At 39.0% G+C, this 11,915-nt stretch overlaps 1 long non-coding RNA gene across 1 annotated transcript; it reads left to right on the top strand.

The window, feature by feature from the left end:
- Window positions 1-2,796: 2,796 nt before the first annotated feature.
- LOC120431551 (uncharacterized) lies at window positions 2,797-11,515 on the top strand. The gene is made up of 3 exons (XR_005607911.2): window positions 2,797-3,617; window positions 4,401-4,517; window positions 11,285-11,515. It is a non-coding gene; the product is annotated as an uncharacterized LOC120431551 (long non-coding RNA).
- Window positions 11,516-11,915: the final 400 nt, after the last annotated feature.

The following is an 11,915-nucleotide window of genomic DNA, read 5'->3' on the forward strand; positions in this document are numbered from 1 at the left end:
ATGGCCAGGTACCAGGTACCAGCAGCGACTGCTTGTTGTGGTCGCGTCGGAACGGACGGTTCTAAGGGCTGCGGGTTGATAGCTCCCAAAAGGCAGGTGTGGTCCTAGGTGCAACATTCAAGTTTTATCTCATTGGTTTTTTTTTTTGTATATTTTTGCAGATCAACTTACCATCGACGTGTACATCATCAGTTTGAAATAGGCCGTCAGCTTGGTCCTGCCGTGAACGCTGACCGGAGCAAGCGCAACATGATGGTCGCCTACGGCACTTAAAAACTGATTCTAGTGTCCCCAGGTCTAAAAGTAACAGAAAACATTGAAAAACTTTCATAAGAACTAAACCAACTCAAACCTGCCTTGCTCCTCGTTGGCTTCGTTTGTCGTTTTGATCGCGTCGATCTACTCGTCATCGCAGATTGAATCAAACACTTCATTCGACTATTCGACTGGACGGGATGGTTCGGTGCTCACGCGAATCGCGTCCCCGCACTCTAGGACACAAAATGCCGGCCGCGTCCGTGTCCATGTCGGTGTTAGTGAGTGCAGCGTGACGAGGACTTCCGTCGGCCAGGTGTTACCTTCTTTGGGGCGACGTTCTTGAGGCGGTATCGGTTCATCTGGATGGGGACGCGGCCGCTGTTGACGTTCTTGTGCAGGTCTGCAATATCTACCACTTCGATGTTGCCGTAGTCGATAAACTGGACCTTGTAGCGGCGACAGCTGATGGCTTTGCGGGCAATCGCGTGGTAGAACGTGTTGTCCTGGTGGAACTTGGCCATGCACGGTTCGTTTTCCAAGTAGAACTTGTCGGTGGCGCTGCTGTCGACGAACTTGGCGTTGATTACCTTACGCAGGTAGTCAACACCGGTTCCTGCTCCAGGTAGATGACGCCGTTGTTGTCCACGTAGCTGGGTTTGCCCACGAAGATGATCTTTTCGATGGGTTTGGCTGGAAGCCATCGGTAGATTGGCGTGTGCTCGTCCGTAATGTCGTCCTGGTAGGTTCCGCACAAGTGCATCAGGCTGTCGTCTTTTTGCTGCTGTGGATCAGGTTTTTCCTCCTTCATGTCCACGTCCAGCTCTTTGAGGAACTTGTCAAAGGATTGATGGTAACGCTGGAGTTCTTCTTCGACGGAGACCGCCTCCGTCGGGGGCTTGAACTTCTCCTCGAGGTGGACGTAGCCATACTGACCGAGCCGGTTGTTGATGTTGACGGGGAGCCGTGAACGCTGGGTCCGTGCAGCGAGATGGAGAAGCGCTTGAACTTGCCGCACGTCACCTTGAACGCGTCAATGACCGACGAACTCCGCATCTGTTAATTTCCAATGGGGCCAACGCACGCCAGGAAGCACCTCAACGTTGAGGCGATGCGCCCATTCTCGTCCGGACGCTTCGAAACCATCGTCGGGAACACCAAACAGTACTCGCACTTCTTCCAGTCCGTCTTGTCACCCGGCTCCTTGTCCTCCACCACGTTCTGGATTTTCTCCTTCATTCGCTCGATCCCCGTCGCGTGCTGCTGCAACGTCACGTGCAACTCACCCGGATCGACCAACCGCAGAATTGACACCGCCAGCCGTGACTTGGTCCGCTGCTGGCCTTCCGAAGTCGCACTACGACTGCCCAGCGTTTGATTCTCTGCTTCCTCAACTTTTGCTCGGCCGCCTCCACCCACACAACCACACCCTCCCTTCATCATCCTTCTCCGGAATGACCTCCTTGATGCGCTCAATGACCGCCGATTCGGACCCACTCGACACGGCGAATCCCTCCTTCACCATCGACCCGTTGACGCAAATGTCGTGCCGCTTCATGACTTCATCTCGTAGGAGCTCTCCTCCGGCAGTCTGTCCCCGAGGTCCCCGACAAACACGTCCAACACGCTGGCCGTCCGGTTAAAGTACCGCTTGGCTTCGTCCGTCCACCGGTAGCCGTGCTGCTTGGGGACCGTGCTGCTTCCGGGTTGGAGCATTCCGGCGGATTCACGTTCTGCTTGCTGGAGCCTTGATTACTCGCGACGCCGTCGAAGTGATACTAGCTTAGACTCGCGATTCCGTTCAACTCGGTCCCGCACCTAATCGCATTCCAGCCGTAATTCGCACCGACAGTATTCAAGTATTCAAGGCAGAGAAAGGAACCAGAAGCGCCGGCGGCCGCAGCGACTTTGGAGTTCCTGGTTGTTGAAGATGTTGAAGGAGTTCCACTGTGCTTCCCGGTGATTCCGGTTATTTCCAGCGTTTAAACCGGATCGAGGAGAAAACCTACGGTGTACTGTACTGGGCTAAGCACAAACAGACGGAGGAAATTGTGGCGCTGAAAAGATTGAAGATGAAGAAACTTTCCCGATTAATTTTCTGTGGGAAATTGACAACGTACTCAGAGGTCAGGGTTCAACATTCGAAGCAGGTCTTTTGGCGGGGTGAGGACCACCGAATGGCATCAAATTCCTTCCTGTTGCTGTAAGTGTCTATTCACAATCGAGCTCAGGATCTTGGATATTATTCGACGGAGTAACATTTCCGCCGAGGAAATGGAAGTGTGGCAGCTGCAGACTTACCTACTCTCCCGGAACTTGAGCAATGTCGACCTGCCGCAGATTTGTTTTTTTTCCTGTAAATTACGCAAAAAGAGCAAGTTAATAGTTATTGTACACTCAAAATCAGAAGTACCCCGCAAAAAGGGTTCTATCTACCCTTTATCTGTCATCCCAAAGAAAAAAAATCCTTTTTGAGGGTTACTTCCACCCTTTTTTTTAAGTTTACCCGTCGTCACCCTTTTGCAAAGGGTTACTACCGGTAAACTTGAAAAAAGGATGGAAGTAACCCTCAAAAAGGGTTTTTTTTCTTAGGGATGACAGATAAAGGGTAGATAGAACCCTTTTTGAAGGGTACTTCTGATTTTGAGTGTACTAAAATAAAGCTAAATCACCAAAAATTTGTGAATATTCAAGAAATTACCAAAAAATTCCAAGCAAACAAAACCGCATGTTAATTTTCACTCCAAACGTCAAAGTCCAAGACTGGTGGCGACACCCACCGGCAACTTTGGCGAAGCAGGCGAAAAGGAACTTACACATTGGATGGATTTTCGATCAAAAACCATCGCGATGTGTAAAAGCCACACATCGGTTTAAAAACAACCCGGTTTACACATTCAGTGTGTCGGATCGACACATTTTGGGCGTGATTTTTATCTTCAGTGTAGGTACCTGTTCTATGGTAAAAGCTAGATAATTTAAATATTTGAAAAGAATACTGTATTCATTTGGTGCAGTGATGCTGATGGTTCAAATCAATAGCGTTTCAGTCAACGCTGTTGGTTGATAAAAACGCACTGTGTAGAGCAGCCATTCTCAACCTTCTTCTAGGCTGGTACCCCCTGCTGTGTAAATCAAGTAGGCCCGGTACCCCCGTTGAGAATCGCTGGTGTAGAGGATAGATTGATGTAACACTGAGTTAGGGAGGTAATAAAGTCGATATATATATATATATATATTACCTATAGGTAGGCAACGACCGGTAACCATCTAAGTCCCGAAGACATGCGATACATGGCTCGAGAAACCGATCAATCTGACTAAGCCTCTCTACATAATCGACCAACAAGGGCCCATAAAAGGTTGTTATTTGTGAAATTTCATATTATTCGATAAATTGTGTCTGCTCAATAAATGAACACTGTTTAATTTTTTAAAATTAAATATGTCTTTACTGAACTTTCTTATAATAATTACATTTCATTTACATTCTAAGTGGTATGGCTAAATGCTCTTCATCTTTGTTATATTTTTCGTTTTATTATTAACTATTCACATTCATTTATTTACTTCAAATTGTTTTACATTTTTGCATTGAATCGAATACATTTGGGTAAAAAAGAAAAAAAATCACTTCAACAACTAATCCTAACTTAAAACTAAAACACGTTAATTAATCCACCCTCGGATGGTTGGTGCCTTCCTCAAATTTAAAGGGTGCTATCCAAAATAGACACAAAAGGGCGGTGTTTTTCAGTGTTTTATCAATTTGACTAATTATTCATACCACTAGATTGGGTAGTCAGATCTTCATATTGCAGGGCACTTATGTACTTACAACTTATGATAGGGATCTCCAATCCATTTCGTGCTCATTGAAAAGAACTTTTAATTACCTATCCAAAGACTGGTCGCATGATGGATCCGGACAACGTTTTCATCAAAATATCTAAGATCCGGCCTGCAAAAAGTGCATAAATAACACTTAAGTGCTTATAACTTTTGATAGGGTTATCAGATCTTCAATGGACTCGTTGGAAAGATCTTTCAAATACCTTTCTGAAAATGTATAGCATGACGGCCTTTCTTACAAAACCCACCCTTTTACAATCTTGCGAACTTTAGTCAAAACCGTTTTTTTTTAGCATAACTTTTGAAGTACTTTACTAAACATAATGGTATGAAAATATGACCTATGGGACCTATAGACGGATCTAAAAACACAAATCCAGATAAAATTGGTCAAGCCAGTTCCGAGAAAAGTGAGTAAGAAAAAAATCTACGTCCATCCACACACACAGACATTCAAATTTGATTCTGAGTCGATATGTATACGTGAAGGGCCTATTTAAGAAGCTCATTTTTCGAGTGAATTTATTGCCTTTCCTCCATGAGGTGAGGAAGGCAAAAACTAAATACATTGTAATATTTAAAATCATTAGAACGAGTAAACTACGAACTGTATTATAAAATAAATCCTCCAAGCGTTCTTACTTGTTTCGCACGAGTTTTGCAACCACGCAGTGTTGTTGTCATCTCGATGAAAATGTTCACAAGTTCTTGTGGTGAAAACAGGTCACTACTGAGCAATTCTCTACGAAATCGGTCTTTTTTCTTCAATTTTAATATTTGTATTTTTTAATCCGACTGAAACTTTTTTGGTGCCTTCGGTATGCCCAAAGAAGCCATTTTGCATCATTAGTTTGTCCATATCATTTTCCATACAAATTTGGCAGCTGTCCATACAAAAATGATGTATGAAAATTCAAAAATCTGTATCTTTTGAAGGAATTTTTTGATCGATATTGTGTCTTCGGCAAAGTTGTAGGTATGGATACGGACTACACTGGAAAAAAATAATACACGGTGAAAAAAAATTGGTGATTTTTTTATTCAACTTTTTATCACTAAAACTTGATTTGCAAAAAAACACTATTTTGATATGTTTTAGAGGACATAAATTGTCAACTTTTCAGAAATTTCCAGGTTGTGCAAAAAATCATTGACCGAGTAATGAATTTTTTAATCAATACTGATTTTTTCGATGTAAAATTGAATTTGCAATCAAAAAGTACTTTAGTGAAATTTTGATAAAGTGCATTGTTTTTAAGTTATAGCCATTTTTTGTAACTTTTTTCAAAATAGTCGCAGTTTTTCATTTTTTTAAATTAGTGCACATGTATGCCCACTTTTGAAAAATATATTTTTGAAAAGCTGAAAAATTCTCTATATTTTTCTTCATCGGACTTTGTTGATACGACCTTTAGTTGCTGAGATATTGCCATGCAAAGGATTAAAACAGGAAAATTGATGTTTTCTAAGTCTCACCCAAACAGCCCATCATTTTTCAATGTCGACATCTCAGCAACTAGTGGTCCGATTTTCAATGTTAAAATATGAAACATTTGTGAAATTTTCCGATCATCTCAAAAAAAATATTTTCAAAATTTTCAAATCAAGACTATCATTTTAAAAGGGCGTAATATTCAAAGTTCGGCCTTTTTGAAATGTTACTCTTGATTTGAAAATTTTGAAAATATTGTTTTCGAAAAGATCGGAAAATTTCACAAATGTTTCATATTTTAACATTGAAAATCGGACCAATAGTTGCTGAGATATCGACATTGAAAAATGGTAGGCTGTTCGGGTGAGACTTAGAAAACATCAATTTTCCTGTTTTTAAACCTTTGAATGGCAATATGTCAGCAACTAAAGGTCGTATCAACAAAGTCCGATGAAGCAAAATATAGAGAGTTTTCTCAGCTTTTCAAAAATATTTTTTTCAAAAGTGGGAATACATGTGCACTAATTTAAAAAAATGAAAAACTGCGACTATTTTGAAAAAAGTTACATAAAAATGGCTATAACTTGAGAACGGTGCACTTCATCAAAATTTCACTAAAGTACTTTTTGATTGCAAATTCAATTTTACATCGAAAAATGAAGTTGAAAAATTTTTGCGACCAAAATTTCGATTTTTTGGAAAAATCAGTATTGAATAAAAAATTCATAACTCGGTCAATGATTTTTTGCACAACCTGGAAATTTCTGAAAAGTTGGCATTTTATGTCCTCTAAAACATATCAAAAAATAAAAAAAATTAAAAATAGTGTTTTTTTGCAAATCAAGTTTTAGTGTTAAAAAGTTAAATAAAAAAATCATCAAAATTTTTTTACCGTGTATTATTTTTTTCCAGTGTAGTCCGTATCCACCTACAACTTTGCCGAAGACACCAAATCGATCAAAAAATTCCTTCAAAAGATACAGATTTTTGAATTTTCATACATCATTTTTGTATGGACAGCTGCCAAATTTGTATGGAAAATTATATGGACAAACTAATGATGCGATGATTCTTGGTAGAATGGTCGCCGCCGCAATTGAAGCATTTCGCTTCGATGTTCTCGTCGATTATTTCGCAAGCTTGAGTTTTGTGCTCACCTCCGCAGGTTGCACAACCCGAGCAGACGGAAATAACTTGGGAATAACATTTTTTGATATTTTAAAATACTAGGCTAATATCATTTTATGTTATTTATAACAAGATTTGTTATTCTACGTTATGATTTTTTTGTTATTGGATTGTTATTGTAATAACAGACTAATAACACTTTTAATTATTCTTCGAACAAATCCTTGTTATTATTTTTTGTTATTTTAACAACTAATCCGATCATCCCAATAACATTTGCAGATATTCTTCCATAACTAAAAATGTTATTCCCAAGTTGTTTTTGCTTTCAATCAATATCAGTTCAATAACAAATTTTGTTATGATAACATAAACTGTTATTCAGCACTTATGCAAAAATTGATTTTTCAAGAAGAATCCATAACATTTTCCGTTATTTTAACAGTATTTGTTATTGAAATGGCATGAATTTTGTTATTACCGTCTGATCGGGAACGACTCTTGATGAAACAGTTCCTTCCACCATGTCCAAACTGCAAACAGTTCGCACGGTGCTCAAAATACCGTTATTATGAAAAAAATATGCACTCCGAGATTTTGGGGTCTATCGATTCCTTACATCATAGCGCATCTCTGTGCAAAAAATAAAAACATTCGCTGATGTAGTTTTCGAGATACAGCCCTTTTAAGATGTTACATCCGATTTTTAATAAGAAAACCAAAACAATCAATACAATTTCAGCACTTTAAAGAATATGCATTTCGAGATAAAGGTGTTTTTTGCTTCATATGACTGTCAAGTATCTCTGGGCCAAGTTTCAGAAGGTTTGCTGATGTAGTTCTCGAGATACAGCCATTTTAAAATGTTATTTCCGATTTTTTCAAAGAAAATCCATAAAATCAATACAATTTCAGCACTTTAAAGAATATGCATTTCGAGATAATGATGTTTTTTACTTCATATGACTGTCAAGTATCTCTGGGCCAACTTTCAGAAGGATTGCTGATGTAGTTCTTGAGATAGAGCCATTTTAAAATGTTATTTCCGATTTTTTCAAAGAAAATCCATAAAATCAATACAATTTCAGCACTTTAAAGAATATTCATTTCGAGATAAAGGTGTTTTTTGCTTCATATGACTGTCAAGTATCTCTGGGCCAAGTTTCAGAAGGTTTGCTGATGTAGTTCTCTAGATACAGCCATTTTAAAATGTTATTTCCGATTTTTTCAAAGAAAATCCATAAAATCAATACAATTTCAGCACTTTAAAGAATATGCATTTCGAGATAAAGGTGTTTTTTGCTTCATATGACTGTCAAGTATCTCTGGGCCAAGTTTCAGAAGGTTTGCTCATGTAGTTCTCGAGATACAGCCATTTTAAAATGTTATTTCCGATTTTTTCAAAGAAAATCCATAAAATCAATACAATTTCAGCACTTTAAAGAATATGCATTTCAAGATAATGATGTTTTTTACTTCATATGACTGTCAAGTATCTCTGGGCCAAGTTTCAGAAGGTTTGCTGATGTAGTTCTTGAGATACAGCCATTTTAAAATGTTATTTCTGATTTTTTCAAAGAAAATCCATAAAATCAATACAATTTCAGCACTTTAAAGAATATGCATTTCGAGATAAAGGTGTTTTTTGCTTCATATGACTGTCAAGTATCTCTGGGCCAAGTTTCAGAAGGTTTGCTGATGTAGTTCTCAAGATACAGCCATTTTAAAATGTTATTTCCGATTTTTTCAAAGAAAATCCATAAAATCAATACAATTTCAGCACTTTAAAGAATATGCATTTCGAGATAAAGGTGTTTTTTACTTCATATGACGGTCAAGTATCTCTGGGCCGAAATGCATATTCTTTAAAGTGCTGAAATTGTATTGATTTTATGGATTTTCTTTGAAAAAATCGGAAATAACATTTTAAAATGGCTGTATCTCGAGAACTACATCAGCAAACCTTCTGAAACTTGGCCCAGAGATGCTTGACAGTCATATGAAGCAAAAAACATCATTATCTCGAAATGCATATTCTTTAAAATGCTGAAATTAAATTGATTTCATGGATTTTCTTTGAAAAAATCGGAAATAACATTTTAAAATGGCTCTATCTCGAGAACTACATCAGCAAACCTTCTGAAACTTGGCCCAGAGATACTTGACAGTCATATGAAGCAAAAAACACCTTTATCTCGAAATGCATATTCTTTAAAGTGCTGAAATTGTATTGATTTTATGGATTTTCTTTGAAAAAATCGGAAATAACATTTTAAAATGGCTCTATCTCAAGAACTACATCAGCAAACCTTCTGAAAGTTGGCCCAGAAATACTTGACAGTCATATGAAGCAAAAAACATCATTATCTCGAAATGCATATTCTTTAAAATGCTGAAATTAAATTGATTTCATGGATTTTCTTTGAAAAAATCGGAAATAACATTTTAAAATGGCTGTATCTCGAGAACTACATCAGCAAACCTTCTGAAACTTGGCCCAGAGATACTTGACAGTCATATGAAGCAAAAAACATCATTATCTCGAAATGCATATTCTTTAAAATGCTGAAATTAAATTGATTTCATGAATTTTCTTTTAAAAAATCGGAAATAACATTTTAAAATGGCTGTATCTCGAGAACTACATCAGCAAACCTTCTGAAACTTGGCCCAGAGATACTTGACAGTCATATGAAGCAAAAAACACCTTTATCTCGAAATTCTTTGAAGTGCTGAAATTGTATTGATTGTTTTGGTTTTCTAATTAAAAATCGGATGTAACATCTTAAAAGGGCTGTATCTCGAAAACTACATCAGCGAATGTTTTTATTTTTTGCACAGAGATGCGCTATGGTGTAAGGAATCGATAGACCCCAAAATCTCGGAGTGCATATTTTTTTCATAATAACGGTATTTTGAGCACCGTGGTTCGAACACTGCACAGTGGGAAAAAAGGATCCAAAAAATTACCACAACATGTTTTCGCGCAAACCATCGATTGCTATACACCAAAAGCTTCGTTTTTGCACCAGGAACAATAATCCGATGAAAATTCGCACTGCACGGACCGGTGGCCGGAGTACAGGCCACCGGAAGATCCAGATTTTTGGAAAAAGTGTCAGATTTATCCAATTGTGAACTGATAAGCTTTCTTCTACCATGAATAGTCATGAAAAACAATCCTAGAATAATGTTAAATACCATAGGACCCATCGGAACCGGTTCCACCGATCTCCGGTGGCCACATCCGGAACCGCATTAGGAAACAGCGTAAACTAGTCATGCGACGTATCAAACTTCTTGATTTTGGATGGAGAGTATTCTTAAAATGTATTTTTGCCTCCGGTGACCGGTTCCCAGGTTCTCCGGTGGCCACATCCGAAGATCATATTTGGCAAATTCTTGAAACCACTCTTACGACAAATCAAACTTCATGTTTCCAAAAGAGGAGTGTATAACTCATGTCCCCATCAAAAATCAAGAAGTTTGATACGTCGCATGACTGGTTAACACTGTTTCCTAATGCAGTTCCGGATGTGGCCACCGGAGATCGGTGGAACCGGTTCCGAAGGGTCCTATTGTATTTAATATTATTCTAGGATTGTTTTTCATGACTATTCATGGTAGAAGAAAGCTTATCAGTTCACATTTGGATAAATCTGCAACTTTTTCCAAAAATCCGGATCTTCCGGTGGCCTGTACTCCGGCCACCGGTCCGTGCAGTGCGATTTTTCATCGGATTATTGTTCCTGGTGCAAAAACGAAGCTTTTGGTGTATAGTAATCGATGGTTTGCTCTAAAACATGTTGCGGTAATTTTTTGGGCCCTTTTTTCCCACTGTGTCACGTCACGGTGCACTGGACGATAACGTTCCTAAGACACGATGATGTTGAAAATTGCCCGAACTGCTCAGCTCAGACGGCGTTGTCGATCCTTTCTCGAGATGAACCAGGTACAGTTGATCACGATTCTTGATGTCCTTGTTGTGTCTCGTCATCTTGAAGACTTCGATCACGTTCAACTTAAGAGTTTTTAGCTCTTCCTTCAGTACACTCACATCCATGTCATACAGGCCACGGAAGACCTGTTTCAATCTTTGTGTTGTTCAGGAAATCCCGAACGTAGTTGTAGTCCTTTCTGGTAGGTAGCAGAATTTTGAGTCCATTAGCACACAAGCGAATGGAAGCTCGTAAAGCACCAGATTTGATAAACCCGGTCAGCCACTTTCGCACCGAATCCGATGACGATGTTTTCACAAAAATGGGTGGCAACTTTTCCCGTCGTTAAAATTCTTCCTTCTCGCTTACGTCCACAGGGAGGGTAGCGAACTGGTTTCCAGACGAATTTTGAGCGCCCTTGCTCAAACTGCCTGGCTTTGCAGGTAGCGCTTCGGCATTCTTCAGCTTCTTCAAATCTGCCGATCCTGCTGGTGAGGACCGCCTCTTTTTCTTGCCGTGAGGCATTGTTTGTACTTTTTAGCACTTTTTTGGTGTGTGAGGGACGCACGTCTGACTCGCTTCTCTGCTAATCGCAGACTGAAAATGAACTCTGTTGTTTTTTTTCTACTAACATACTTTCTTATGACTTACCAAATAAATGTTTTTTGTTTCGTTTCAGGCATTAGATGTTGGAATCCAGCATTCGATGTGACGCCAGCCAATCTGATCACAGGAATAATTACTGAAAAAGGCGTATTTGCACCCAATGATATCAGAAAATTACTTGAGCTACAATAAAATGAGCGATTGAATGTATAATGTACAAGTCTTGTTTATTAAATGTTATTTTCTTTGAATTGTATCTTCTGATAATAAAAAAACACGCATTTTTTTTCCTCTGATAAATGAAGCACCGATTTTTTACTTATGACTAGTGAGCGCTTATCTGCTACCAGTAATTCAGTAGTATCACTTTTATTACATTTTTTCTAATTGTTTTTCTGCAGTCCGGTATCCGGAACATCCGGGGATGTCATATATGAACAGGATTGTCGAAGACACTAGAAATGAGTTGTAAAGTGAGTATCACAGCAAAAATTTGTTGGTAAAATCGCATGCAAAAGCATGCACATAACCTTCGTCAAAAAAGACACTTAATATTACACGCTGCATGTACAATTTTTGTAAACACAACAAAAAAGATGCAACCGACGGGACTCAAACCCAGCACCTACAGTAAGGACTGGCGCCTTAGCCGTGTATGTGAGCTTCACATTTCGATCAAGTAGGTTTCCCATACTGACGGGCCA

This window comes from Culex pipiens, chromosome 1 (genome assembly GCF_016801865.2).
Source record: "Culex pipiens pallens isolate TS chromosome 1, TS_CPP_V2, whole genome shotgun sequence".
NCBI classification, from domain to species: Eukaryota; Metazoa; Arthropoda; class Insecta; order Diptera; family Culicidae; genus Culex; species Culex pipiens.